Genomic DNA, 27,979 nt, shown 5'->3' with positions numbered 1-27,979 from the left:
TAATGATCTTCGGGATAGTTTTTGGTGGTCTAGTATGAAGCGAGAAATTGCCGATTATGTTTTAGAGTGTGATGTAAGTCGAAGGGTCAAGGCGGAGCATCAGAAGGCCGCAGGGCTACTACAACCACTTAAGGTTTCAGTGTGGAAATGGGAAGAAATTGGAATGGACTTTATCACGGGCCTTCCAAGGACATCTTCTGGAATTGATTCTATTTGGGTCATAGTGGACAGATTGACCAAGTCAGCTCATTTCATTCCAGTAAAGACTGCCTATGGTGGAGAGAAGCTCGCAGAGTTATATATGTTCTGGGAACTCAGTTGGATTTCAGTACCGCATATCACCCACAGACTGATGGACAGTGTCGGCGTTTTGGTGCGACATATGCCAACGGGTGGCTTATCATGGAGGGGGCTACTAAGACGTCGCCGGTGCCCGAAAATGGGATGAGGTGAAGACATGCATGCCGGCGAATCTTACCCAGGTTCGGGGCTCTCCTAGGAGATAACACCCCTAGTCCTGCTCTGCGGGGTCTCCGCATGCTCACTATATCAACAGGTGAGTACAAGCTGCTCCTTGAGTTGTATGCTAGAGGAGGAAGAAGGGCAAGGCTAGCTCTCTCCTCCCTCTATATGTGTGGTGTGTGGTCTAATGATCTAAACCCTTTGCATGGGTCCCCCGCGGTGTTTATATAGGCCTACCCCCAGGGGTACAATGGTAAACTAGCCAGCTGTAGGCCCAGGCCGTCAATGTCTCTTGCTACCGGCTTCTCCACTGGCTGCTGGGGCCCGCTGACTGGTGGGACCCGCCGGCTATCTTATACTTGGCCGACAAGCCGCGCCTGCCGCCGGCAGGTCTTGCCGGTTGCTCATTACTATAGCCGTGCTTCTAATGACGTTGGCTTTGTTGGGGAAGGCGTGGCTACAGTCCCGCCGCCTGGCGGGCGTTCACTATAGCCATCCCCTATCTCTTCTGGTTAATGGCGCACAGACTCTTAGGTGGGGGGAGGGCCGCCTGCTGGGTGCTGACCTCCCTCCCTGGCCGACTGGCCAGACTTGCCGCCTTTTGGCCTCTGACTGACTGGTAGGGCCCGCTGCTTGTGGGCCGTACCGACAGCCCGTCGTGGGTACACGGTCCTTCTGACTTGGATGAGGTCATGGGCAGAGGGGCTACAGTGCAGCGCCGTGCAGGAGATCTCCGGCTTGTACGGCGCACTGTAACCATGACTCGCCCTGGATTTGGGAGTGGCAGGCTTTACTGTAGCCACGCCCCGTCTTGTCGTCTTAATGGGGGTGCAGACTTTGAGGGTGCTTGGGGCCGCCTGCTAGGAGCCGGCCTCTCTGGAGGCCGCCTGCTAGAAGGTGGCCCGCTTCACGGTCGATTCCTGGGGCCCTCCGCTTTCTGGCAGCCGGCCGGTCGGACCAGCCGGCCATGAGAAGGCGGCAGCCAAGCTTTGAGACTTGAGGGGCGCAGTCGGCCCCGATGTCTTGAAATGCCATGGGGGCGGATGAGGCTACCCATGGCCAATAACTCCGACAGTAGTCCCCGAAGATGGTGGGTCACCGTGGTTGGCAAGGCGGGGTGCCCCAGCAGCTTCCTACTCTGAGTAGTCTTGTTTACGTGTCTTGTCCGTCTTCTGGTATGCCAACCTCCTGGAGTCGGATGAGGTGGGGGGCCGTCTCGAGGCGGGAACCAGGTGGCATGCTAGCTAGGCCCCTAGGCCTGCCGCCCGCCGCTCGCTCGCCACGCGGTGCCAGCCAGGCAGGTCGGCCTACCAGCCCACGAGCGCGACGGGACGTGCCACCGGCGGGGCCCGCCACTACCAAGCATCGGCACGCGCGCGGATCCGCTGCGGCCGAGGCGGGGCGGTTAGGATCCCACGCGCCACCATTACGCGCATTTACCGCGCGGTAACTGCGGGGCCATGGGACGTGGGCGCAGTTAATCCCACGCCCCACGCCCCGCCCCCTCGGCTTCACAGCAAGGGGCTATAAATGGGGGAAGGAGGGGAGCGGCCAAGGCACGCGCGCCCTTCCTTCCCTCGCCCCTCTTGCTCCTTCTTCTTCCATGCCGCCGCTGTGCTCGAGCCTCGTCGAAGTGCTGCCCCGGCTTTGCCGTCGCTCTCGAGCCTCTCTCCTCTGCTCTTTCGCAGGCTCACGCGCCCGCCGCGACTTCTCGCTTCTTCCTCGCGCCCGAGCCTCCATGGAGCGCGCCGGCGACTGGGATGGCTCTGTCATCCACGAAGACCATCTCACCTTCCTCCGCGACACGCGGAGGCTGCCCGGTGAGGGCTATGTCAAGACGCGCGGGTCGCCCGCCGACAAGATCTCGCCGACGCCGGAGGAAGGCGAGCGCGTTATCTTCCACTCGCACTTCCTCCAAGGCTTCGGCCTGCCGGCGAGCAGCTTCCTCCGCTCTTTTCTCGCCTTCTATCGCCTCCAGCCGCACCACCTCACACCGAACACGGTGGTGCTGCTTTCAGCCTTCGTCACCCTCTTCGAGGGGTACCTCGGCATCCTCCCCACCATTGAGCTCTGGGGAACTTTCTTCTACACCAAGCTCGGCACCACCGCGAAGGAGGAGCCGGCCTAGTGCGGAGCCTTCATCGCCGTGCGTCGCCCGGGTGCCGGAAACGCCTTCCCGACCATCAAGCAGATCCAGTCGGTGAAGCTGTGGAAGAATTCATACTTCTACGCGAAGAACGTCAACCCGACAATCGACTTCATCAACCTGCCAGAGTACGTGGCCGGGCCGCCTGCCGAGCCCCGCACCAACTGGGGCTTCAAGCCAAAGCCGCTGTCGCCCGACGCCTCCGCCGCCATCGCCCGCCTCAAGGTGATGAAGGAGTCGGAGGGCCTCAAGGCGGCCAACTTGCTGCTCACCTTCGTGGTGTGCCGAGTCCTCCCGCTCCAAGGCCGGCCTCACATCATCAGCCAGATGAGTGGGCATCGCGACCCTTGTCGGATGTGCACCAAGGAGATGCCGACTACTGAGGTGGCCTATCTGGTGAACGAGATAGTCAACCTTAAGCTCAAGCCGGAAGGGTGGCGATTCGGCAAGCGGCCATACTCCCGCGCAGATCCGCCGCCCATGGTAAGTTCTTTAGCTCTCTTTAATTTTTCTCTTGCCGGGATCTTTCTTGCCGGCCTCTCTCTTGCCGGCTTCTGCCTTGCCGGCCTCTGTCTTGCCAGCCTCTGTCTTGCCGGCTGACCAGCTCGATCATGACGCAGGTCATCCCCCTCCAACAGTAAGCCGACGCCGACTTCATGCCGGACCGAGAAGCGAGCGACGTGGCGGACCCTGACTTGGGGGCGGCCGCCTTGGAAGACGACGCTATAGGCGGTGGTGGTGGAGCAGGCGGCTCCGGAGGAGGAGGTGTGGAGAACTGGTTGGATGACGAGGAGGAGGAGGAGGAGGAGGAGGAGGAGGAGCCGCGCCGCCCGCCGCTTGCCGATAGGGTGGGCACAAGCTCTTCGACTGCGCGGACCGGACCAGGTGGTGGGTCGAAACACCGTGGGGTGCTGCTTTTCGGCAGCCACCCCAAGAAGCCTAAGCACTCAGCCGCCGCGGCCAAGAACACGGCCGCTGCGACCAAGTGGCGCGAGGCCGCCGCGAAGGCGGCCAAATTCCAGAAGGCTCCCAAGCAGCCTCCGATGGTGTCGGCGTAAGTTCTCAGCCTTTCTTGTGTCTTTTTCTTACTCCTTATCTTGTCGATTTCTTCTGACTTTTCTTCTCACTCTTCTTTTGAGCAGGGCCCCGCTCTCTCTTGAGCGGTCGACCTCGGCCTTCGTCGTCAGGACAGCGGAGGGCTCCACCAACAACCGCCGTATAGACCCAGCCGCCGATCTCCGGGAGGCCCAGGAGAGGAACGCGTGGGAGGTGCGGGAGGAGAAGGAAGCCGCTGCCAAGAAGGAGGAGGCCGACAAGGCGGCCGCGGCCAGGGCGATGCAAGCGGACGTGGATGCGGAAGCCAAGGGCCAAGCCGACGCCGCGGCCAAGGGAGGGACGGGGGATGCCACACGCCAGCAGATCCCGCAGCTCGTCACCCCCCTGCGCTCTGCGCCACCGGCACCAGAGTTCTTGGTGCTGGCTGGGGGAGCCGGCGATGAGCAGCCGGTCATGGAGACGGGAGGCGGCGAAGACGTCTTGCCGCAGATGGATGCGCCTCCGCAACCGCCAACTACGGACGCGCAGGGCAGCCAGCCGGCCGCCTCATTGGTGACGTCAGTCGGAGGCGAGCTGGTGATGGGCTCGGGTCCCGCGACCCGAACTCCAGTTCGCCACCGCGCGGAGAAAGCGGCGTCAGCGCCGAGGCCGGTGGAGGTTGGGAGCGCCAGCTCGTCGGCTCCAGAAGCCGAAGCAACCAGTGTTGCACCAACGGAGTGGGTGCACAGAGGCGGGACGAGCGCCTTGATCAAGGCGGCACAAGATGTCCAGGCCGACTTCAAAGCCGAAGTCGCCGTCCTCCCGCAGTGCATGAAGGCGGTTGTGAAGACGCGGGCCACCATTCGGGTATGCAACTCGCCTCTTGTTTTTTGATTCTTGTGATCTTCAGTGGGGGCGCGTCAGCGCACCCACTAGGTGTAGTCCCCGAGTTCCGGGCCGGCTGCTGAGCAGGCGGCCTAGAACTTCTCAGTGGGCTCTGAGCTCTGGCTCACTCTCTTTCTTGTTGCTTCGTTCCAGGATTACCACAACATCCGCGCCGCTTCCTTCAGCGCCAACATCCGAGACTTGGACTGAAGGACCGCTGACTTGGCGGATAGCCGGAGTAAGCATTCTATCTTCTTTTCTCCGTGGGGGTGCGTCAGCGCACCCGCAGGCTGTAGTCCCCGAGATGTGAGCCGACTGCTGAGCAGTCAGGTTGGATCTTCCGGTAATTGTGACACCCAAATTTTTTTTGGATTTTTTTAAAAGATTTTATTTGACTTGAGGGAGGTGAATTAAAAAAATTTCTTCAAAGGACCCTCCCTTTCAAATATTTTTCTCATGACAAGAGTTTTATTTGGATTCACCCAAGACTTGCTTTTGGTCTTGGAGGACCTTGCCTTTTTTATTTGAACTCAAGACAAAATACTTTTCACTTGAGAAAAATGCCTTTTGAAAATCTCTTTGAAAATGCACTATGGCTTTTGGATAAATCCTTTGCCACTTTCAACAATTCCTTCTTGCCATGGCCTTAGTGCAAATCCACTCTCCTAAACCTTCCCTCACCTTTGGATCATGATTTGCATCAAATCCAGCAAGTTGAACCTCCCCATATGTTTATTTTTCCATTTAAATCATATTCAAAAAAAAATCTGTCTTCTATTCTAGCCATTGGTGATTTACAAAGGAACTCCACTTTCTGTTTTGATTTTTGCCCCCAAACCTTTTCCCCTTCCTAGTCCCTTGAACCCTCAACCAAGATCCATGAAGATCCACTAGTCTTCAGTTCAAATTTTTCAAACTACACTTGCTGCAAGTTTGGACCAGATTTGTCAAATTTGGTGAAATTCATTCAAATCTTTCTCCAAAAATTCCAAGTAAAATCAGGCAGCCTCTGGGTGCATTGAGTGGTCACCTCATCAAGTCCCAGCCTCAGGAAATTTTTTCTCATTGCCAAATCATTCTATTGAACACCTGCAGTGCATTGTCAATATCAAGTTCAGTTAAGTTCAGAGAACATTTCAGTGCACTGTCGTTTTCTTCAGAACCCGACATCGATCTCGCCAGTGCCGCTGTGTCGCCGTGTGCCCTGTCCCCTCCCCCTTGTCCTCTGCACCGCACGAGCGTCTGGCACCTTGCGGACGTCGGCGACGAGCAGCAGAAGGTGCGCCGCCTCGTGACCGACGCCAGCGGCGGCTTTGCGGCCGCCAGAGAGAGGCGCGGCGCTGACCGCGCCACCCAGCGCGGCCCAAGCCACCGGAGCTCGCCACATGGCCTTCCACTCCCCAGAACGCGCTGCCACTCTCGTCGTGAACCCCAGGGCGCGGAGCGCGCTCTCTGCCGCCGTCGTGCCCGTGCGGCCACCCCACCGTGGACCGGCGCCGTTACGCCAAGACCAACCGAGATTAGCGGGGGAACGACACTAGTAACCTCCACTGATGCTGCCTGGCCACTCCAACCTCCTGCCAATCCACTGCATCGCCATAATTGCTCGCCGGAGATTCTCCGTTCACGGCCACCTCGTCGATCCGCCTATAAATAGAGCCCCGAGCTTCAACTCGAACCCACACCATCCCTGCACTCCACCTAGAGCACGCCTAGCCACTGGAAGAGCCTCGAGGAGGTCTCCTTCCTCGACTCCGGCCGCCGCGACCCGCCACGGGATCCAGCTCGATTCGCTCCCGTGCGTGCGCCTCTGCCTCCCATCTCTTGCCAGTAGCTTCACTTTGCATCCCTCATTCTGACCCGCGCTTCAATTTGAAGTTTGCAGCCCTCCACCGGAGTTCTCCACCATCACCCGAGCCGCCGTCCGCCGGAGAAAGTGTCGCCGTCGACGTGGTGCTCCCCGTTGGTCGAGTCCACCACCCACTGACGCGGAAGAACACGCTGAAGCTCTTGGTACCCTCCGATCTTCCTGACTCGCCGTGGTTCGACGTCGGCGTCCACCGCAGTCTTCGGGCGCCGGCGAGCTTTTTAAACCTGACATGCGGGACCCCCTGTCGGCCTCTCTTCTGTTTCCCCACGCGAAACGTTTTCTGTTGGCGCCTTCGGGCAAATACTCTTTCCCTCTTGAGCTTGCGCATTTCCAATCGAACCGTTTTCTGTTTTCTCAGTTTAAACCCTGGAACTTTTCTGTTTCATTTCAGATGAGTCCCTGAACAGAAACCTTTATAACTTTTTAATAAAAAGAGATTTTTGAGTGATTCTTTTTCTGACAGTCTTACAATTTTGTCTAGTTTTTTATGGGATTTATTTGGAAAAATTTTGGAGAATTTTCTGTGCACGCGTTGGTTTTCACATTAGTACCCGTTTTCATATTGCTGTAGGTTCCGGAAGAGGTGACGGAGCCGCGAACTTCGCCGAGCTAGACTCCGACTTCTCCGAACCAGGCAAGCATGTTTGAACCTTTGATATGATAGGTGTTTGCATGTTTGCGTGAAATTTCATGCATGGCATATGAGTATCGGTAAGTTCCCCGTTGCTTGCGAGGCAACTACCCGTATGTTCCAAAGTTGCGATGATCTCTGGTGAGAGATGGCCTAATCATGTGGTGACATGACGGGCAGCAAGGTGGCACTGTTGTAGCATACCAGCCTTGCGTCATCCGACAAATCCCAACGTTAACGTGGACGGAGCCACGTTATCGTTCTTTTCCCTTCCGTGCTGCCACATGTTTCTTTTGCCAGGATGCGGTTTAGTAAGTTGGTAACCTCTTTCCGTGTACACACCAAACAGAGGGGCCAGGATGATCGTACCTTGGCCCAGGATTAAATCCAGTCATCCGTTCAGGGGGCATGGGTGTTTCCGGTTGGGACTGAGAGGGGGGCACCCCCTTAGAGCGCGCGTATAGAAATTTGATCCCATGCTACGCGAGGTTGTAGCCTCCCCGTCTCAAGGTTTTTCTTGAACGTTGCCGAGGGTGATCCCTGGCTTCGGAAGATTGAAAGGGTGTGTACTGGTTAGACGTGTTTCTTCCAAAACACCGTAAACGGAACTAGTCCCCGTGACTACTGAAATCTGTTGGCTGTGGTTAAGTACAAACTCTGCAGAGTCAAATTCTTCCAAGTCATCGTATCCATGATCAAGTAGTGAAATCAATATATCCATATCTATCCGCGTGGAAAACTTGTCCCCAGTGAGCAAGCTCAACTGGAAAACCCAGTTTAATTATTATTTCTGTGGATGGACTAACCTCATATTTGTCTCGTACTTGTAATAATTCATACTCTCGAGCTACTGTATTGTTGAGCTACAATATAAGCCCTTTATGTGACGTCGCGCAGACGTCCGACTGTGGCGTGTCTTTTGTTTCTTACTTTAAATATAAGCCCTTTATGTGATGTCGCTCAGACGTCCGACTGTGGCATGCTCGTCTTTTATTTTCTGTTATAAGCCCTTTATGTGATGTTGCTCAGACGTCCGACTGTGGCATTATTATTATTCTGCAGTTTCCTCTCGAGGAGTCATTCAGACACTCGTTTGGCACCATTATTATTATTCTGCAGTTTCCTCTCGAGGAGTCATTCAGACACTCGTTTGGCACCATTATTATTATTCTGCAGTTTCCTCTCGAGGAGTCTTTCAGACCCTCGTTTGGCACCTAGTAGTTATTATCTCTATGTCTGAACGCATTTGGTTAACTTGTTTATATGCTTCATGTTTACATTTGTTATATCTTGTGTCCAAACTGTCTTGCGAGTACTTTCATAGTACTCACCTGGCTTGTTGATTTGTCCAGATGTTGACGAAGGCGATCTCTTGGATGAAGAGTTTGATAGCGCGTCCGACGCCTAGAGGAGTCCCAGTCAGTCCTGTGCGATCCCGGATATTGGTCACTTGTATTATATACGCTTCCGCCACCCGCAATAAGTCTCCTCGAGCCTCACTCCGACGCTCGAAGAGCTGTAGTCTTCATGAGTCATATCACTCGCTTCGCGGTGATATTTCCACCACCGTTATTGTCGTGAGTTAGTAGTTATGCCACCCTATCCGCCGCCTTGTTTTATCGGCGTGCTTGTAATAAATTGTTGGGCAGTCTCCGCTCAACCTTGTATTATATTCAGTACTCCTGGTATTTTTCTTCTGTGACCAAGATATTGTGTACCAGTGAGAAGGAAATCTTCCTTACTGGTCCGTAAAAGGGATTGGTCTCTCAATAATTATTTTATTGAAAATCGGTCGTGACAAGCTTGGTACCAGAGCCAGGCTGACTATAGGAAGCCACTAGGTGCGATCGCTAATCGGTTATTAACGTCTTTTGTGCTTTTTCAGCATTTTGCAATTGCAGCTATTTTCTGTTGGTCATCATAAATTTATGACATGACTACTCAGAATTTTTGCCTACTTTTGTAGATGGCTGGCAGCAGCTGTGAGAATCGAGTGTTCACGAACGTGCCCGAGGGGTTTGTCAAGCTCCTCGTCTCCATCACCAAACTCGCGATCGGGCCAGCAGCTCGCCCGGAGTTCACGCTCTACCAGCACAAGCTCAGCGACGACGTGTCTATGCACCAAGCCGTGGTGCAATTCAAGGGAGGACGTTCTGCAGCTCGCCACTTCCGTTTTGTGGGAAGGGCCATGCCTACGGAGAGGCATGCCATGCAGATGGCCGCCCGTGAGGCGATAGCTCGTCTCCGGGACATCCTTCCTACGATGAAAACTCGTCGCTACCGCTACCTCCCATGCCATGTGCCGTACACCAGTCACTATGCATTCGCCTGCCATCGGGGAGAGCGAGATGAAGCCATCGAGATGGTTGTGGAGTATCTCAAGGCCCTGGAGGAATCTTTCGACAACCTCGTGGACGATCTTGTGGCTGCCCGCATGGACTTAGTCCGGGGCGGTCCTGCCAGCAGGAAGGAGCTTCTCCACACGGCACCGCCTCTGACATTCGTCTCGTCTTCAGCCTCATATGCACCGGCCGTTTTAGCCACTGCTCGCCGTCTGCCTACCACTGAGGAGTTCGACCGAGTCATCGCTCCTACTCCAGTCAGAGCTGCACCGCCTGCCGCACCCGCTCTACCACCTCTCGCTCCCGCACCATCGCCGCAGCGCAGCGTTATGCGCTAGGAGCCAGCTAGAGAGGAGGTGGAGGTTGATTCTCCTGGACCGCTGAGTCTTGCCATCGGCAAGGGGAAGGAAATCTTCACCATCTCCGACTGAGAGCGCCGAGTAGCCGCGTGTTAAAATCTGCTTGTATGATGTGTTTTCTCTGTACGCTAGTTGTATTGGTGTGTTTGCTGCCTTCCGGAGGAGTACGCTAGTCTAAATAACATGTCAGGAATGTGTACGCGCATCCTGAGTGCTGTATCGTGTGTTTGTATTTCGCGTGTAAGATTCGTGTTAAGCAGTCTTTTCTTCATGCAAAACCGCTTACGTTTTTCTTAAAAACCTTGAGGTCTTTTAAATTGTTGCCTTTGCAAGTTTTCCTTGTGCTACACAGCTTTTCTCATGGGTTTTGTAAAATAATACCCCAGACTGGAAAAAAATTCTCGTCCGTGGACTCGCTCCATGCCCAATCGGCCAGAAGAGGTTTATGGGACACAGACTAGCAACAATTTCACTCAGGGTCAGTCCAGTCAACAGGACAGCGAAGCGGCCTGTCTCAAGTATGCCGTCTCTTTGAGCAAAGCCAGCAACAGCACCAAGAGATGATGTATCATGTCATCAATATGGGAAACCACCCCTGAGCCCTATCAACCACATTCCAAGTTGTCTGAGTTACAGAAGACTCGCCCCTCAACTTTTGCTCACACCGATAGGCCGCTGGAAGCCGATGATTGGCTTCGTGACATTTAAAGGAAACTGATTATTGCTCAGTGTTCAGATCATGAGAAGGTGCTTTATGCACCACACTACCTTACTGGAGCAGCTGCAGCATGGTGGGAAAACTTCCTACACATGCATCCCAGTGAACACAACATCACCTTGGAAGAGTTCAAGGAAGGCTTCCGTGGGGCACACATCCCCAGGAGCATCATAAAAATCAAGAAGAGAGAGTTTGATGACCTGAAGCAGAGAGGCATGTTAGTAACAGAATACAATGGTCAGTTTACCCAGCTATCTCGTTATGCCTATAACGAGCACATGACAGAAAACAAGAAGATGGAAAAATTCCTAGACGGCCTGGCACCAGCACTAAGATGCCAACTGATTGTACACACCTTTCCGGACTTTAAAACTCTGGTGGACAAGGCCATTACCTTGGAGAATGAGCGCCGTAGTCTGGAAGATATCCGTAAGCGAAAGAGGGACAAGACGACTCTTGCTCGCAACAACCGAAGCAAGACTGAGGTTCCGAGGACAGAAGCAAGGAGATCCACGACTACCGATCCAAGGCCCGTCGGACAGTTTCATGCCAAGGACAAAGAGTTCACGTACCGTCCAGGGGTCACATGCTATGCTTGTGGGCAAGAAGGACAGTATGCTAAACAATGCCCAAAGCCGAGGAACACGGCCCCAAAACCAAACAATGGTGGAAACAATCCAGCCCCCAAGCGCAACAATTTCAATCCCAACAACAACCACAAGAAGGGTCACCTGAACCATGTGACCAGGGAAGAGGCGCAAAATGCCCCAGACATCGTGCTCGGTACGTTCCCTGTCAACACAGTACCTGCCACTGTTTTGTTTGATTCTGGAGCTTCCCATTCGTTCGTTTCGAAGAATTTTGTTTTACAACATGATTTTCCGATACTGCCCTTGGAAAAATCTATGATCATCAAGTCCCCCGAAAATAAGCAAATCGCTCAGGGTTACTGCCAAGGAGTGGTCATTGAGTTCGAAGGGATACATTTTCAAGCAAATCTCATCGTGTTGGAGAGTAAAGGACTGGATGTCATTTTGGGAATGGACTGGTTGACCACCAATAGAGGATTCATTGACTGTTTCAATCGGACCGTGATTCTCACCCACCATCATGGTAAGACCATAAAGGTTACAGCTCAAGAAAGACCAAGGTCACAGCAACCAAAACTGAACAAAGTGGACATTTCTGAACTGAGAAAAGTTCCAGTGGTATGCGAGTTTCCTGATGTATTCCCTGAAGAACTGCCAGGCATGCCACCAGACCGAGAGATAGAGTTCAGCATCGAACTAGCACCTGCCACCGCTCCCATCTATAAGAAGCCTTATAGAATGGCACCCTCAGAATTGGTGGAGTTGAAGAAGCAGATAAAGGAATTGTTGGACAAAGGATTTATTCGAGCCAGCTCCTCACCTTGGGGTTCGCCTGTGTTGTTCGCCAAGAAAAAGGATGGGACGCTGAGACTGTGTATAGACTATCGAGCCCTCAATATGGTCACCATCAAAAACAAATATCCGATGCCACGGATAAATGATTTGTTTGACCAGCTCGCACAAGCCAAGGTATTCTCAAAAATTGATTTGAGATCAGGATATCATCAACTGAAAGTACGGACAGAAGATATCCCCAAGACAGCTTTCACTTCCAGATACGGATTATATGAGTTCACAGTGATGCCTTTCGGTCTAACAAACGCCCCCGCATATTTCGTCCACCTCATGAACAAGGTGTTCATGAAATTCATGGACAAGTTTGTTGTGGTATTCATCGACGATATTCTGGTATACTCAAGGACACCAGAAGAGCATGCTGAACATCTCCGAATTGTTTTGGGAGAATTGAGGAAACATCAGTTGTACGCCAAATTTAGCAAGTGCGAATTTTGGCTAAGACAAGTTGGTTTCTTAGGCCATATATTGAACCAAGAAGGTGTGGCCGTAGACCCAGAAAAAGTCAAAGCCATACTTGACTGGAAGCCGCCCGCCAACGTTACAGATGTGCGGAGTTTCCTAGGAATGGCCGGATATTACAGAAGATTTATTGAAGGATTCTCCACTGTGGCAAAACCCATAACACAGTTGCTCAAGAAAGACAAGAAATTTGTATGGACAGAAGCATGCGAGAAAAGCTTCCAAGAACTTAAGAAGAAGCTGACAACCGCACCAGTCTTAACTGTGCCAGACATACACAAGAGTTTTGAAGTATATTGTGACGCGTCCCGAAAGGGTCTCGGGTGTGTGCTGATGCAGGATGGCAAAGTTGTCGCGTATGCCTCCAGGCAGCTGCGAAAACATGAGGAAAATTACCCAACACATGACTTGGAGCTAGCAGCAGTCATTCATGCACTCAAGGAGTGGAGGCACTTTCTGTTGGGAAATCGCTGTGAAATATATACAGACCATAAGAGCCTCAAATATATTTTCACACAGCCAGAGCTAAATTTACGCCAACGACGCTGGTTGGAACTGGTCAAGGACTATGATGTCGGTATTCACTACCATCCAGGGAAAGCAAATGTAGTGGCCGATGCCCTTAGTCGAAACCCCAACCCGGACAATGACGGTCCGCAAAACTTGAGGCCTGAGTTTCAGCAAGAATTCGCTAGGCTCAACATGATGTTAGTCTCTGAGGGCACCATATCAAAACTAGAGATACAACCCACCCTGGTGGAACAGATTAAGAAGGCTCAACAGGGACATCCCAGCATCGAAGGTATAAAGAAGAAAATGAAGCTTGGCAAGGCTTCAGAGTTCATCACAGACGGTGAAGGGATATTATGGTATGGAGACAGACTTTTTCACACAGCCGCTTGTAGGTGCTAGTGAAGTTGCGGACGAAAACCTCGGTGAAGTCCAGCCAACTGTTGATGCTGTATGGCTTGAGGCTGTTGAGCCACGTGCGCGCCGTCCCTTGCAGCATCAAGGGGACGTACTTCACGGCGACGCGCCGATTGCCGTTGGCGATGCTGACGGCCGTGGAGTAGTCGATGAGCCAATCTTCCGGCTTCACCGAGCCGTTGTACTTGGGCGTGTCTCTGGGGAGCGAGAACCCTTTGGGGAAGGGCTCGTCGCGGATGCGGGGGCCAAAGCATGGCGGGCCGACATCGTCTTCTTCTTCTAACGCCAGGGACCGAGCAAGGCGGTCGATCCTGTGGCGGGCGTCACTCTCGCCGACTCCTTCTCGGCGGCCGAGTCGGTCGCCAAGAGTCGGATGTGTGATGGGCGGCGGAGTGAGGCGTCTTTCTCTTCGAGGCGGGGGAGGCAGCATGTTTCCTTGGTGTTCGACCGCCCGAGGGCGGCCATCCGCGCCGCGCTCGATAGTGATGCGTGTCCGGCTGCGGCTGGCAGCCGGCTCCTTGTCTTTCTTCTGGTGTGTGCCGCTCGCAGTCGGCGAGCGGGACGTCGCGGCGTGCTCCCGGCGCGGGGGATGGCTATCAGCTCGGGCGCCGGCTTCGTGCCGTTCTGCAGCCGCGTCGATCAGCTGCTGGATCCGTCTTGTCATGTAGGGGAGCTCATCGGCTCCCAGCCCATTGAGCCCATCTGCTGCCGCCTGAGCGGCTCGCAAATTCTCGAGCGGGGTGGCGTAGACGGGGCGATCCGCGCCCAGCATGCTGGCAACGGCTGCGCCGCGCTTCTGGACGAAGCCGGCTCGGCTCGGGCCGCTCGGCGGTGGCGTCCCGAAGGCGGCGCGGTCGACTTCGCGCTGGTGGGCCTCGGTGAGGCGTCTCATCGAGGCTATCTTCTTGCTCTCCGTGATGAGGGCAAGACGGCGTGCCTCCAGGGTCTCGGCGTCGGCGTCGGCCGGGAGGGGGATGGAGAGGTTGTGCATCGCCGCTTGCTGAGCGTCGCGGGCGCTCCCGCCCGAGTTGGAGACGTGGCTGATGACCAGCACTTCGGTGACAGCGCTGCTGCCGCTGTCAGCTCGAGGGAGTGGGTCGTCGAAGACCACCACGTCGGAGGGGTAGGCGTCGAGCGACGCGGTGTCGGAGTCGATGAGCATCGGGTCGGTGGAGCCGACAGACTCCATGTCCGCAGCAGGCTCGCTGGAGACGTGAAGTTGGTCGAGGAGGCTGACGAGGCGGCTCTCGGGGTAGTCGGTGCCTGCGTCGGACGCAGGCTCGTCGGAGATGCGAGTCTCACCGAGCAGATCGGCGAGGCGGCTCGCTGCGCAGGCGTCGTCGACGCCTTGCAGCGCGTCGGGGCAAACGCCATCGGGCGCAGCAGGCTGGCTGCGCTCGCCGGAAAAGAAGAGGGTTCCCGTCCAGAACAGGTCTCCGTACGACGGTGCACCTCACCCCACGGTGGGCGCCAAATGTCGGGTGGTTGGTGCGACATATGCCAAAGGATGGCTTATCATTGTGGGAGCCAATAAAACGTCGCCGGTGCCTGGAAACGGGATGAGGCGAAGACATGCACGCCGGCGAATCTTACCCAGGTTCAGGGCTCTCCGAGGAGATAACACCCCTTGTCCTGCTCTGCGGGGTCTCCGCATGATCACTAGCTCGATAATGAGTAGCTACAATCGCTCCTAGAGCTGTTGGGATCAAGGGAGAAGAAGAACAAGGCTAGCTCTTGCTTCTCTCTATCTATGGTGTGTGTGCGTGTGCTATGCTTGCAAGCCAAACATGCAGAGGTGCCAACCCTTTGCATGGGTGCTCCGGGGGGTTTATATAGGCCTACCCCCCGGGGGTACAATGGTAATCCGACTGGGAACTGGCCCCAGCCGTCAGTGTCTACGCCTGCCGGCTCCTCCGCCGGCTGCTGGGTCCCGCCGGCTGGTGGGTCCCACCGGCTGCCGGCTACTCGGTCGGCAGGCCGGCCCCACCGCCTAGGGTCTTGTCGGCGGCTGCTTACTGTAGCCGCGCCTCTGATGATGAGGGCTTTGTCGAGGTAAGCGTGGCTACAGTGATCCGCGTCGGGGGCTATCATTGTAGCCTCACCTCGTCTTGTCTCCTTAAATGGGCTCTTACTTCGAGGAAGGGAGTCGCCGGCTTCTGGAGGCCGGCTATGCCCCTGGCCGACTAGGAAAGGCCGGGCCGCCTTCACGCCTCCCTCTGGCTGAAGGGGCCCGCAGTCCTTGGGCCGTGCAGGAGTGGGTCGTGGATGACGTCGTAGCTGGCGTGGCTACAGTGCCCGGCCGCACGGGAGACATCCCTCCCGTACGGCCTCCTGTAACCATGCCTGCCTCGGGCTTCGGGGGTCGTGGGCCGCACTGTGGCCATGCCCCGTCAGGTCGTCGTTATATAGGGGCGATTGTGGTCTCGGCCGGCTTCTAGGAGTCGGCGTTCTTCTTGGCCGGCTTCTTGGAGTCGGTGAGGCTGGGTCGCCTTCCGGGAGTCGGCTTTAGTGGTAGCCGTCCGGGGAAGGCGGCCCAAATGCTTGGAGTGCTTGAAGGCCCAAAGGCCTGATAAATTTTCTGAAGAACCAGGGGTAGTCGGTTAGGCTACCGGTGGTCGTTTACCCCGACAGTAGTCCCCGAAGCTGATTGGGCTTCGAGGTGGAGTGGGGTTCGAGAAGCTCGGTCAGCTTCCTATCATGACAAGCCGGCAGCTGGGAGCCGGCCTTGGTGCAGGCGCGCCGCCCTTAGTCGAATTCTTCTGCAGTCGGGAGGCGGGAACCCGCGGGCTTGTGCACCGGGCCACGGGCCGGCCTCGGGCCGTGGCGTGCCACGTGGCCGGAAAGCCTGCCACCCCACGCGCGTGACGGGACGTCGCCGCAGGGAGGGGGCCCGCCACGTCCGCGCCCCGGCCCAGGCGCGGATCCTTTGTATCCCGAAACCGCCCGCACGTTCCGTGCGGCAGTTTTGGCTCGCACTTTATGCTTAATAAACGCGAGTCGTGGGGAGTGAGCGCAGTTAATCCCACGTCTCCCCCCCACGTCCGGCCTCTTCGGCCGCGTGAGGCTATAAGTAGGGGGAGGTGGAGGGCGGCAGACCCTCGCACGCTCCTCCTACTCCCTTCGTCTTCTCGCCTTGCTCGTTCCTGCGACAGCGCCTCGCCGCCGCGCTTTTCCTTCGCACGCTCCTCCGCCGCCGTGCCACCCTCCGCTATGCCTCCCCACGTAGAGCAGCTCGGCGGGGATTGGGATGGTTCCATCGTCCACAACGACCACATCGACTTCCTCTGCGACACCCGGCGTCTGCCCAGCGCGGACAAAGTGGAGGTCCGCCTCGCGCCGGAGAAGGAGGTCAGGCCGGCGCCGCAGGAGGGCGAGCGGGTGGTCTTCCGCTCGCACTTCCTGCGCGGCTTCGGACTGCCAGTGAGCGCCTTCTTCCGCTTCTGGCTGGACTACTATCAGCTCCAGCCGCACCACCTCACCCCCAACGCGGTGGTGCTGCTGTCGGCCTTCGTCACCCTATGCGAGGGCTATCTCGGCGTCCTCCCCACCCTCGAGCTCTGGGGGGAATTCTTCCAGTCGAAGCTGGGTACGCGCAGCAAGGGCGTGCCGGCCCACACTCGCGCCTTCATCGCGTCGCGGAGATCGGGCGCCGACAACCCCTTCCCCGTCATCACGCTGATCCAATCGGTGAAGAAGTGGCAGAAATCATACTTCTACGTGCGGAACATTGCTCCCCGGGGCGACTACATCAACCTGCCGGCTTACGTAGCCGACCCACCGGCGGGGAGGCTGCCCCAGTGGTCCTTCCGGGCGGTGACGCTATCGCAGGGAGGGAACGCCGCCATCGCCCGCCTGCGGGTGATGGTCCAGTCGGAGGGCCTGACGGGGCCCGACCTTCTGGCCGCGTTCGTCACGCGTCGGGTCCTCCCGCTCCAGAGCCGGCCTCATCTGATCTGTCAGATGAGCGGCCAGCTCGATCCGAGCCGGATGTGCACCAAGGAGATGCCGCAGGCCGACGCGGCCGACATGGTGAACTACCTCGCCAACTGCCAGCTTCCCGACGACTGGCAATTCGGCAAGGAGCCATATAGCCGCGCCAATCCTCCACCGACGGTACGCTCCCCTTCTCTTTTTCTCTCTTTCTCTCTCGGCTTTGTCGCCGAGTTCCTCTGGGCCGACTCTAACTCAGTCAGCTCGCTTTTTGACAGAATCCTCTGCTTCGGCCGGCCGGCGGAGCGGACGTGGAGCGCCGCTTCGTCCCCGACTGGACCGAGCACGACCAGGAGGACCCCGATCTGGGGGCGGTCCATATGGAGGATGCCACTGAGCCGGCCGGCGGCCAAGCCGGCGGCGAAGCAGGCGGCGCTGGGTTCTCCGCGACCTTCGACGACTGGCCGGACGAGGATGAAGCCGAAGCCGTCCCGCCCCGTCAGCCGGCCTCCGGACGCGGCGCGGGCTCCTCCGGCGCGCAGCCTGCTCAGGGTAAAGGCCAGAAACGTCGCGCCACCCAGGGCATGTTCGGTAGCCGGTCGAAGAAGCCCAGGGGTGGGGCGGCGGCCACCAGGCGGGAAGAGGCGGCCGCGAAGGCGGCTCGCTTCCGCAGAGTGGTGAAGCAGCCGCAGGCTGTGTCAGCGTAAGCTTTCTCTCTTTCTGTGTATTCTCCTTCTTTCTTTTCTTGGGTGGTTTTCTGAACCTTTGTCTTCTTTTCTTTGATCAGAGCTCCACTGTCACTCGAGCGGGCGGCTGCCGGCTCTGTTGTCGAGTCGCCAGGGGGCTCTGGGAGCACCACCCGCCGCGTAGATCCCCGCGCCGCCCTCCTGGAGGCGACGGAAAGGAACGCACGGGAGGTACGGGAGGAGCAGGAAGCGCGGGAGGCGGAGGCATGGAGGCAGCCGCCGCCCATGCAGCTCGGGAGGAGGAGGCGGCGAAGGCGCTTGCCGAGGCCGCAGCCAAGGCCCAGGCAGAGGCCGAGGCCGAAGCGGCGGCAGGGGAGGCCTTGATGGTCACCCCCCTGCGCACCATGGCGCCCGGGGGCGCGGATCCCTCGCCAGGGGGAGCCAGTGGTTCCCAGCTGGATCTGTGAGGGAGCGGCGACGACGTCATCTTATTGAGGGAGGCACCGGGGCCGACTCCTCTGACTGGGGCGGCCCAAGGCGGCCAGACTGAGCCTGCGCCCGCACAGTCGGCGGAAGGTGAGCCGGCCGCGGGAGCTGCGGTGGCGGTCCGGGTTCCGCCAAGCCGGCGCGCAGGGAAGGCCGCGTCGGAGCCGCAGAAAGCGGCGTCGGAGCCACGGCCGGCCGTGGGCTCCAGCTCGTTGGCCCGAGACGCGGAGGCGGCCAGCGCTACCTCAGGGTGGATGCCAGGCGGAGGGACAGCCGTGGTGAACATCGCTGCGCAAGACGTCCGGACCCGGCTCCAGGTCCAAGCCGCGGCGCTGAGGCAGTTCACCGACGAATTCCTCGCCACGCGGGCTGCCATCCGGGTTAGTATTCTCATCTTCTTCTTCATTTCTCTCGTGGGGGCGCGTCAGCGCACCCACTGGGTGTAGTCCCCGAGATTCGGGCCGACTGCTGAGCAGTCGGCTCGGATCTTCCTTGATGATTTCTCATCGTTGCTTTTGTTCTCACGTCGATCTTCTGTCCATCTTGCAGGACTATCGCAACCTCCGAGCGGCCGCCTTCAACTCCCAGGCTCGGGAGCTGACGCAGAAGACCGCCGATCTCACTGAAAGCTGAGGTATGTAACTTGATCTTTATCTCATGTGGGGTCGCGTCAGCGCACCCACTGGGTGTAGTCCCCGAGATTCGGGCCGACTGCTGAGCAGTCGGCTCGGATCTTCCTTGATGATTTCTCATCGTTCTTCTTGTTCTTCTATCTCTGCAGCGGCCAACGCCAGTCTGAGGGCACAGCTGGGGGAGTCAAAGACTGCTCTTCGTGCCAGGGACGCGGAGCTCGCCGCCTTGGTGCAGGAGCGCGACCGCCTGGTCAAGAAGCTGGCCGACCAGGAGGAAGGCCACAAGGCTGCGCTGAAGGCTGCGCAGGATCGCGAAGCCACCCTCCAGGCCGAGTTCGAGACGGAGGCGGCCGGCTGGGCAGAGGCCAGGCAGACTCTGGTCTCCGGCTATGGCCAGATTGAGGATCTGGTTGACGGTAAGTCGTCTGCCCCTTCATCCTCTCTTTCCATCTGCTACTTCGACTTGTTTTTCTGATTTGGGGTTCTTCTTTTATTTTCTTCTTCGCGCAGAGTACTTCCCTGGCTACTCAACTGCTGCCAACCAGGCCATCGAAGCTCGTCGCCAGGCGAAGAGGCAAGCCGGCTTCGAGATCTCGCCGACCGTCGGCCGCTCGCTGGAGGAGCAGCTCCTGGCGATCCAGGCTCGTATCCAGCCGGCTCACAGGCTGCTCCGCTGGCTTCAGCGTGCCGGGTCGCAGGTCTTGGCCACCCTCTGGCCCGGCCAAGTGGTCCCGCGCACTCCCAGCCGGACCGCCGACTGGCTGGAGGTGGCCGTCGACCGCTTCGAGGCTTGGAAGGCGTCAGCGGCTCGCTCCGGCGCCAGGCGGGCGCTGGAGTTCGTCAAGGCCTGGTATCCCGGCCTGAACTTGGACCAGCTGGCGACCTGGCGGCAGCAAGCCGACACGGAGCTCGAGCCGGCGCGGCCGGCCATCATTCGGCGAGCTTCGGCGATCGCCGACTACACCGACACCAACGTCTTCGCCCCCGAGGTGGACGACAATGGAGTCGCCCAGCCGGAAGATTGGTTCGGGCTGGACCCGGTGTACGGCGAGGACTCGGCGGAGGAGATCGACTCCAGCGACGAGGGTGAGGAGGAGGAGGAGGAGGGTGAAGGCGCCGAGCCGGCTGGTGGAGAAGCCGGCCAGCCTGACCGCGCCTCCAGCACTACGTCGCGTGCGAGTGCGTCTCCTGCCGCGGAAGGCGGTCAAGCCGGGACCAACTAGGCGGCCACTCCCTCAGCCGGCGAGCTGCCTTCACCGACCAGCTCGGCCTCCAAGTCATGCCTTAGTCTTCTTTCTTTGTTTTCCTGTCTTGTTACTTTGAACAATGTTCGGTTAAGTCTGCGCAATTCCACCCACTGGGTGTATTCAAACTTAATTCTGTTGCCAGCCTTTAGGCGGCTTTATGTATATAAGTTATGCAATTGGCTTTTCCTTGTACTTTTGCTTTTTGTCCTTCTGCTTTTTTCCTTTGCCGCCTTCCCTTGGTTGTCGTCTCCCTAGTCAAACAGTTGTTCTACAAACTGCAGTCGAGGAGTGCCTGGCCGATTGGGGAGGGGGAAGTACTTTTAGCTCTACCAGACTTAAGCTAAGTTTTTTAGGAAGCCGGCCAGCCGGCTGTTGTGACAGTCGGCAGGCGTATATAGAGGCCGTCTTTTTGCTATATAGGTTAGTTGTTCCTTAGCCGTTTTCGTGTGGGCGTCCTTTCTGTCTTCTCTCTTGCTAGTCGGACAGTCAGTTCTTTGAGCTGCGACTTTCAACAAGAGAGGACTGGGGAGCCGGCATACTACTTTGCTGACTTCGGGAAGAACTTATAATATAGCTTAAGGCGGCCAGTCCCCGGGCCGACTAGTCGGACCCGGTGCCGGACAAGAATTCAAAATGTAATAAGACATTCATGGATATGACACTCGTCATCCATAGATAAATAAAAGGCAGTCCCCGAGTACTGTTCGGGGGGCCTGTTGGTTTGTAACTTAATACAAAAGGGGTAGCGTGATACATACTGCTTTTCAGCTGTAAAATCGTCTTAGGAGGTTTGCGTTCCATGGTCGCTCCGACTCCTTGCCGGAGTCGTCTCTCTTGCGTGCTCTTGGCTTTTGTGCGTCGATCAAGTAGTAGGAGTCGTTGCCGAGTGCCTTGTTGACGACGAAGGGGCCTTCCCAAGGGGCCGAGAGCTTGTGCTGGCCGGCGGTTCGCTGGATCAGCCGGAGCACAAGGTCGCCCTCTTGGAAGGATCTTGGCTTGACCTTGCGGTTGTAGTAGCGGCGCAGGCCTTGCTGGTAGATGGCGGACCGGCTGAGGGCTAACAGCCGGCCTTCTTCCAGTAGGTCGACGCCGTCTTCTCTTGCTTCTTTGGCTTCCTCCTCCGTGTACATGGTGATCCGAGGCGAGTCGAACTCGATGTCTGTTGGCATGACAGCCTCGGCACCGTACACAAGAAAGAATGGAGTGAAGCCGGTTGACTTGTTGGGTGTAGTGCGCAGACTCCAGAGGACAGCCGGCAGTTCTTCAAGCCAGCAGCCGGCCGATCGCTCTAGTGGTACAACCAGTCGGGGCTTGATGCCGGAGAGGATAACTCCATTTGCTCGCTCGACTTGGCCGTTTGACTGCGGGTGGGCAACGGACGCTAAGTCCAGTCGGATGCCCTGTGTCGCGCAGAAACGTGCCAGTGCGCCTTTGGCGAAGTTCGTGCCGTTGTCGGTGATGATGCTGTGCGGCACGCCGTACCGAGTAGTGATGTCGGTGATGAATGTCACGGCAGTCGGCCCGTTCAGCTTCTTAATCGGCTTTGCTTCGATCCACTTTGTGAACTTGTCCACAGCAACGAGTAGATGTGTCAAGCCACCGCGGGCCGTCTTGAAAGGGCCCACCATGTCCAGTCCCCAGACGGCGAAAGGCCAGGTGAGGGGAATGGTCTTGAGGGCAGAAGCCGGCAAGTGTTGTTTGGAACTGAAGACTTGACATCCTCTGCAGGTCTTGACTATTTCTTTAGCATCCTCCAAGGCAGTCAGCCAGAAGAACCCATGGCGGAAAGCCTTGGCCACGAGGGATCTTGAGGCGGCGTGATGGCCGCATTCGCCTTGGTGGATGTCTTTGAGGATTGCCACTCCTTTTTCTGGCTCGACGCAACGCTGGAAGACTCCAGTAATGCTGCGCTTCACCAGCTCCCTGTTGATTATTGTGTATGCTGTGGCTCGTCGTGGGACTAGTCTTGCTGCGATCTCGTCAGCCGGCAGCTCTCTGCTGACTAGGAACTTGAGGATGGGCAGGGCCCATGAGGGAGCTATGACTTCTTCTGCTGTTAATGTAGCCACCATGACTCGGGTGGGTGGGTTGGGTGTTGCGCTGGGGTTGACCACCACTTCTTGCGTCGTTGCAGTCCCCGAGCCGGGCTTTGAGGTCCCTGGGCCGGGTGCGACTACGTCAGTTCCCGGGGCAGTCGTCGAAGTCCCCGTGCCGCCTGCGGGATTTCTTGAGCCGGATCCGGCTGTTTCTGGCGCAGGCGGTACGAAGATGGAATCCGACTCTGGAGACGGCTTGATGGACGGCTTGAGGAGGCGCTGGAGGGAGACGCCAGTCGGTATGGCTTGTCGGGTGGAGCCGATCCGTGCTAGGGCATCTGCTTGGTCGTTGTCGGCCCTTGGCACGTGAAGGAACTCGCACCCTTCGAAGTATCCGCTCATCTGCTGGACGAGGAATCGGTAGTTTGCCATGTTTGCGTCCTTGGCGTCCCAGTCGCCTGATGATTGCTGGACCACCAAGTCTGAGTCGCCGTAGCATAGGATCCGGCGTATTCCGAGCTCTTTGGCTAGCCGGAGCCCATGTACGAGCGCCTCGTACTCGGCCACGTTGTTGGAGGCGGCAAAGTGGATCTGCAGCGTGTACTTGAGCTTGTCGCCTTTGGGAGAGGTGAGGACGACGCCGGCTCCCAAGCCGGTGCGCATCTTGGACCCGTCAAAGTGCATCCGCCAATGGGTAGAGTCGGGAGCCGGCGGTAAGTACTGGGTCTCGGCCCAGTCGACGAGGAAGTCGGCCAATGCTTGCGACTTGATGGCGGTGCGGGGTTGATAGAAGATCGTGTAGGGCGCCAAGGCGATGGCCCATTTGGCCACCCGGCCTGATGCATCCCGGCTGCCTATGATCTCGGCGAGCGGGGCAGTGCACACGACCGTGATGGGGTGCTCTTGGAAGTAGGGCTTCAATTTCTTGGCAGCGAAGTACACCCCATAGCACATCTTCTGGTAGTGCGGGTAGTTTTGCTTCGAGCTAGATAGTACTTCGCTGAGATAGTAGACCGGCCTCTGGACCAGCTGGGCTCGGCCTGCCTCCGGGCGCTGGACCACAACAACGGTGCTGACAACCCGGCTTGTCGCGGCGATGTAGAGGAGCATGGGCTCCTTCTCAGTCGGCGCGGCCAGGACAGGCGGAGTGGTCAACATTTTCTTCAACTCATGGAAGGCTTGGTCGGCTTGATCATTCCACTCAAAGTGAGTGGACTTCTTCATGAGTCGGTACAGGGGGAGAGCCTTCTCTCCTAGTCGGCTGATAAAACGGTTCAGGGAGGCTAAGCAGCCAGTGAACTTCTGCACATCTCGCAGCTTGGTGGGAATCTCCATCCTCTCGATGGTTTTGATCTTGACAGGGTTGCACTCAATGCCACGTTCGGAGACCAGGAAGCCTAGCAGCTGGCCGGCTGGCACTCCGAACACGCACTTCTCGGGGTTGAGCTTGATCTGGAATCGGCACAAGTTGGCGAATGTTTCCTTCAGGTCTTCCATCAAGGTACCGCGCTTCTCTGTCTTCACCACAATGTCGTCTACGTAGACGTGGGCATTTCTGCCGAGTTGTTTCAAGAGACATTTCTGCATGCAACGCTGAAAAGTGGCACCGGCGTTTCTCAAGCCGAATGTCATTGTCAGGTAGCAGAAAGCTCCAAAGGGTGTGATGAAGGCAGTCTTCAGGCGGTCAGCTGGGTCCAACTTGATCTGATGATACCCTGAGTATGCATCCAAAAAACACAACAGCTCGCATCCGGCTGTAGAGTCTATCACTTGGTCAATCCGTGGCAAAGCAAACAGATCCTTTGGGCAGGCCTTGTTCAAGCTTGTGTAGTCTATACACATGCGCCACTTGTTATTCTTCTTCAAAACCAGAACTGGATTGGCAAGCCATTCTGGAAAGAACACTTCCATGATGAAGCCGGCTGCGAGGAGCCGGGCTATCTCTTCTCCCACGATTCTTCGCTTCTCTTCTGATAGTCGGCGGAGGGTTTGCCTGACCGGCTTCGCATCAGCTCGGACATGTAACTTGTGCTCGGCGAAATCCTTCGGGATCCCGGCATGTCCTTTGGGGACCATGCAAAGATGTCTCGATTCTCACGGAGGAAGTCGGCGAGCTCGCCTTCCTATTTGCTGTCCAAGTTCGCCCCAATCACGGCGAACCTCTCCGGGTGCTCCGGGTCTAGAGGTATCTTCTTCGTCTCTTTGGCAGGCTGGAAGGAGCCCTGCGCATCACAGTCCTTGGGGTTGGGGGACAAGGTCGGCTGCTTGCCGGCCATGGCCACAACCCGTTCCAGCATCTTCTTCTCTTCCGCCACCACGAGGGACTCGGCCAGCCGGCTGCTGGCCATGGCACACTCGATGGACTTCTTGTAGTCGCCGGCTACCGTGATGATCCCCTTCGAGCTCGGCATCTTCATCTTCAGATAGGCATAATGGGGCACAGCCATGAACTTGGCCAAAGCAGGTCGGCCAAGTAGCGCATGATAGGGGCTCTCCAGGTCCACCACCTCGAACCATATTGCTTCCCGGCGGAAGTGAGCTTTGTCTCCGAAGAGAACATCCATTTTGATCTTGCCGATTGGAGAGCAAGATAGGCCGGGTACGATACCATGGAAGACAGTGCGGCTCGGCATGAGCTGCTTTGCTTTGATGTTCAGCTTGTCCATGGTGTCGCGGTACAGTATGTTGATACTGCTTCCGCCGTCTATCAGGACGCGGGAAAATCTGGCAGCTCGCCTCTCCGTCGCAAGGGTGACGTCCAAGACCATAGCATAGGAGCCAGGTGAAGGCATCACCTCTGGGTGGTCGGCCTGGCTCCAGCTGATGGGCTTTTCTGACCAATGCATGAACTCGGCGGTGCTAGAGGCGACTGCGTTTACTTCTTGGTGTTGCCGGCGTCGGCTGCGCTTGTCGTCGACTTGACTCGTGAAGACGACGTAGGCGTCGTGCGCTTCGGGGAACTCGTCTTGGATGGCGCCGACTGCCGGCCGGGCCACCGGCTGCTGGGGAGCTGGAGGCGGCGGGCCGGGAGGCGGAGGCGGCACTATCCCTTCGCCCTTGGTGATGCGGGTGAGCCAGTGGCATTTCCGTGTTGTATGGTTGGACGGCTTCGCGCCGCTGTGGAACTTGCAGGGGGCATCGAGTGCTTGTTCGTAGGAGAAGGACAGCTGCCAGGGCGGCCGGCCTCCCGTCTTCTTGGGAGCGGGCTGCTCCTCGGGCTGCTCGTCTTCAACTGTGGCCACCTGCCGACTGGAGGAAGTCGGCATGGGGCCCTTGCGCTTGTGGTCGTTCTGGTAGGGGCGCCGGTTTGGGTCGCCAGCCGGCGTCTTGGGAGCCGGAGCGACTACCTTCCCCGAGGCGTCCACTCGGAGCTCGGTCTTCATGGAGGAGTCGGCAGTGGCGTACTTGTCGGCGGTGATCAGCAACTCATCGAGGGTAGCCGGCTCGTCGCAGAGGAGTCGGTGCTCGAGGAGGGTGCCCTCTCGGCACCCGGCGGTGAAGTACTCGATGGCCTGGACCTCATGCACTCCCTCGCAGGAGTTGCGAAGCTCGGCCCATCGCGTGAGGTAGTCGCGGGTCGACTCGTTGGGCCCTTGGACGCAGAGGGAGAGCTGGCGAGGCTTGGGAGGCCGCTTGTAGGTGCTAGTGAAGTTGCGGACGAAAACCTCGGTGAAGTCCAGCCAGCTGTTGATGCTGTATGGCTTGAGGCTGTTGAGCCACGTGCGCGCTGTCCCTTGCAGCATCAAGGGGACGTACTTCACGGCGACGCGCCGATTGCCGTTGGCGATGCTGACGGCCGTGGAGTAGTCGATGAGCCAATCTTCCGGCTTCACCGAGCCGTTGTACTTGGGCGTGTCTCTGGGGAGCGAGAACCCTTTGGGGAAGGGCTCGTCGCGGATGCGGGGGCCAAAGCATGGCGGGCCGACATCGTCCTCTTCTTCTAACGCCAGGGACCGAGCAAGGCGGTCGATCCTGTGGCGGGCGTCACTCTTGCCGACTCCTTCTCGGCGGCCGAGTCGGTCGCCAAGAGTCGGATGTGTGATGGGCGGCGGAGTGAGGCGTCTTTCTCTTCGAGGCGGGGGAGGCAGCAGGTTTCCTTGGTGTTCGACCGCCCGAGGGCGGCCATCCGCGCCGCGCTCGATAGTGATGCGAGTCCGGCTGCGGCTGGCAGCCGGCTCCTTGTCTTTCTTCTGGCGCGTGCCGCTCGCAGTCGGCGAGCGGGACGTCGCGGCGTGCTCCCGGCGCGGGGGATGGCTATCAGCTCGGGCGCCGGCTTCGTGCCGTTCTGCAGCCGCGTCGATCAGCTGCTGGATCCGTCTTGTCATGTAGGGGAGCTCATCGGCTCCCAGCCCATTGAGCTCATCTGCTGCCGCCTGAGCGGCTCGCAGATTCTCGAGCGGGGTGGCGTAGACGGGGCGATCCGCGCCCAGCATGCTGGCAACGGCTGCGCCGCGCTTCTGGACGAAGCCGGCTCGGCTCGGGCCGCTCGGCGGCGGCGTCCCGAAGGCGGCGCGGTCGACTTCGCGCCGGTGGGCCTCGGTGAGGCGTCTCATCGAGGCTATCTTCTTGCTCTCCGTGATGAGGGCAAGACGGCGTGCCTCCAGGGTCTCGGCGTCGGCGTCGGCCGGGAGGGGGATGGAGAGGTCGTGCATCGCTGCTTGCTGAGCGTCGCGGGCGCTCCCGCCCGAGTTGGAGACATGGCTGATGACCAGCAGGGAGTGGGTCGTCGAAGACCACCACATCGGAGGGGTAGGAGTCGAGCGACGCGGTGTCGGAGTCGATGAGCATCGGGTCGGTGGAGCCGACAGACTCCATGTCCGCAGCAGGCTCGCTGGAGACGTGAAGTTGGTCGAGGAGGCTGACGAGGCGGCTCTCGGGGTAGTCGGTGCCTGCGTCGGACGCAGGCTCGTCGGAGATGCGAGTCTCGCCGAGCAGATCGGCGAGGCGGCTCGCTGCGCAGGCGTCGTCGACGCCTTGCAGCGCGTCGGGGCAAACGCCATCGGGCGCAGCAGGCTGGCTGCGCTCACCGGGAAAGAAGAGGGTTCCCGTCCAGAACAGGTCTCCGTACGACGGTGCACCTCGCCCCACGGTGGGCGCCAAATGTCGGGTGGTTGGTGCGACATATGCCAAAGTATGGCTTATCATTGTGGGAGCCAATAAAACGTCGCTGGTGCCTGGAAATGGGATGAGGCGAAGACATGCACGCCGGCGAATCTTACCCAGGTTAGGGGCTCTCCGAGGAGATAACACCCCTAGTCCTACTCTGCGGGGTCTCCGCATGATCACTAGCTCGATAAAGAGTAGCTACAATCGCTCCTATAGCTGTTGGGATCAAGGGAGAAGAAGAACAAGGCTAGCTCTTGCTTCTCTCTATCTATGGTGTGTGTGCGTGTGCTATGCTTGGAAGCCAAACATGCAGAGGTGCCAACCCTTTGCATGGGTGCTCCGGGGGGTTTATATAGGCCTACCCCCCGGGGGTACAATGGTAATCCGACTGGGAACTGGCCCCAGCCGTCAGTGTCTACGCCTGCCGGCTGCTGGGTCCCGCCGGCTGCCGGCTACTCGGTCGGCAGGCCGGCCCCACCGCCTAGGGTCTTGTCGGCGGCTGCTTACTGTAGCCGCGCCTCTGATGATGAGGGCTTTGTCGAGGTAAGCGTGGCTACAGTGATCCGCGTCGGGG

Source organism: Triticum aestivum, chromosome 7D (genome assembly GCF_018294505.1).
Source record: "Triticum aestivum cultivar Chinese Spring chromosome 7D, IWGSC CS RefSeq v2.1, whole genome shotgun sequence".
Classification (NCBI taxonomy): Eukaryota; Viridiplantae; Streptophyta; class Magnoliopsida; order Poales; family Poaceae; genus Triticum; species Triticum aestivum.
This window is presented reverse-complemented; position numbering follows the sequence as displayed.